This window comes from Montipora foliosa, chromosome 6 (assembly GCF_036669935.1).
Source record: "Montipora foliosa isolate CH-2021 chromosome 6, ASM3666993v2, whole genome shotgun sequence".
Taxonomy (NCBI): Eukaryota; Metazoa; Cnidaria; class Anthozoa; order Scleractinia; family Acroporidae; genus Montipora; species Montipora foliosa.
This window is the reverse complement of record NC_090874.1, coordinates 48,887,633-48,890,162: the sequence shown is the minus strand read 5'-3', so window position 1 is coordinate 48,890,162 and position 2,530 is coordinate 48,887,633. Positions and strand designations below refer to the sequence as shown.

Here is a 2,530-nt window from a genome sequence, read left to right as displayed (position 1 = left end):
GCCTAATGATCGTGTTGGTAAATTAAGCATCTTGAAATTTTTGAACTGTAAATATTTCATGCATAGATCATACGTAATTTAAACGCATTTCCAGCATTTAAGGAGCATTTGTTCCCTACAAATTTAATGTCTAATGACAAGACAAGAAACAAGAGACTGAGATGGAAAATAAACTAGATTCTTTATTATTTCTCTCCACTCTTGAGATTGGGTTAAACTTGTTACACAAACATCTTCCTATCGGCGCACAACAAAAGGCAGGTCCAAGTCATTTGCGATTGATGATTTGTCCTCGACTTTATGTGGGACAAACGAGGGAATCTGGTTCCACACCAAGTTCCACTGCCATCCAGGCGCACTCGGCAACACAACAAGAGCGACGGACTGGAAACAACAAAAATAGCAAACATGTGGCTTTTTAATTTGTCAAGTACGTAAAATGAAACATGTTCCCGAAAGAAAAAAACCGAGCATCAAATATGGCATTTCTTTACCGCGTGTTCGTAAGGAGCATTGTAAAATGGACGTGTCTATTCCATATTTTGCCATCTTCTTTTTCACGAAAGCTCCGCATTCTCTAACTGCAACGAAACAAGTGAAGCAATTTTATAAATACCTCGTGATTACTTTGATGCTGTCTACATTTAAAATACTTGGACTGCGAAAATTGGATGAGGTTAAGCGCAACAAAGTTAGGTTTCATGACAAGAAAATCGGAAAAAACTGTATTCCCCTGCACACCCCGCACGTGCGTTGTAACATTTAATTTTGGAACGTTTCACAAATTAATGTTCCCCTCATAACCATCCATTCCGTTAAATAGCGGATATTACATGGCCACGCGGGGATACGAATTTTATCTTCTCGCGCTGAAAGTATCTCTCACTCGTTCGCAAAGTAATGTTCTGTTTTGATGAAATGTCTAGATTTAAAACAACTTGTTTTACATAACTTTCTTATCTTGTTTCATGTTACACAACATGCGTGTTTTAGCGGTTGGTGACCACTTTTTCATCATTTCGAAAATGAATAAAACAAGTTGTTTTAAATCTAGACATTTCATCAATATCTCTATAATAAACAGAACATTACATGGCCGCTTGAGGATACGAATTTTATCTTCTCGTGCTGAAAGTATCTCTCACTCGTCCGCTTCGCTCATTCGTGATCATGAGAGATACTTGCAGCACTCGAAGATATAAAATTCGTATCCCCGCGCGGCCATGGAATATCCTCTATTTAACTCCTCAGTAGACATTTGCATGACAACGCCATTTGACTACAAGTACCAGAGTACCTACAGGTTTTGCTTCTCTTGTTATTTGTACCCCATTGGGAAGACAATTTGTAGTCAAATGACGCTCTCGTGAAAGTTGCCTATTTTACAACCCAATCGAATTACATGTGGAACTGCCGAGATATGATTATGGCATCGTCAATTTGCTCTCTTCAACAACAGCAACTCTTTATTATGCTCAGAATAACAATTAAGTTAAATGTAAAAAGGATAAAGATGATTTTAATTTGCTCTCGACTGGGGCGCGGTCAGTCCTAAACAGGGTAAGGTGCGCTCCAATTTTGATCGAAAGTCTGTTCGCGGGCTTCAGCGCTGACCTAAAAAAGGTTTGTCTTTTAGGGACACGAACAAGCGCTGAGCAAAGGTTGTAATAAGGGAAATAACTACGGCTACGGGAACGACAACGCTACAAAACAAGAATATGATTGGTTAGAAGAGGCAAAAAAAAAAATTGTACTGCACGTGCGACACGCATTTTATTGGGGTACTCTGCGTAACAACGACGTGAAATCATCGAATTTGAGGTTTTAACGACAACGCGAGCGTACAAATGAGAATCTTTCATTCTATATTTTTACTCTGAAACCGCTCGTATTAATTCAATTTTAGGATAATTCGCCCACATTGTACGAAGTGAACGAGACGAAATAATCGCGAAAGGCTTAGGATTGTGCAAAGTTACATTTTGAAGTGAAGTCTTCGTCGTCGTCGCTGTAGTAGATCTTAAAGTCCCTAGCATTACTGAAATTAATTTACATTACTGTTCCTCCACTTCGCCATTTCGTCAAGAGAACGCGCAAAATATGAGACGGTAATTGTAGTGTCCTGGTTTGACCGGTTTAAAATAGAGCAAATACGGAAGGAACGAGAAAAGTTGGGCGTTTTTTCGTGATCGCATTTTTCAATAAAAGATTCTTTTTAGCACGATGCACTTTCGAGGCCAGAGCTCTTCTCTTTTGAGCGTGACTGAGGGAAAGAAGAGCTCTGGGGAACCCTGAAACAAAATATTTACTCATTGGTTTTCATGAAGAACAATGAAAAGCGTCTCTGATTGGTGTTAGACCGAGGAGTGAGCACGGCACATGTTCTCCTACATGCATGGAGTTTCCCAAAGCCTGGGGCCATGATCCGAGGCTCTGGTGACGAGAATGTACGATGCACGGCACAAGAATTTAGCTTGTCATCGATTGTCACTCATTTTGTTTATTCAATCAACCTAAGGTTCACCTTAAT

General features: G+C 39.6%; 1 protein-coding gene across 1 annotated transcript in view; it reads left to right on the top strand.

Annotated features, from left to right (window-relative positions):
- LOC138007580 (probable cytosolic Fe-S cluster assembly factor v1g210509) overlaps positions 1-188 on the top strand; it is a 34,418-nt gene extending 34,230 nt beyond the window's left edge. Inside the window, exon 22 of the mRNA XM_068854580.1 lies at positions 1-188. This exon is cut by the window's left edge and continues 726 nt beyond it. The gene's annotated coding sequence lies outside the window, so the exon portion shown is untranslated.
- The last annotated feature ends 2,342 nt before the right edge of the window (positions 189-2,530 follow it).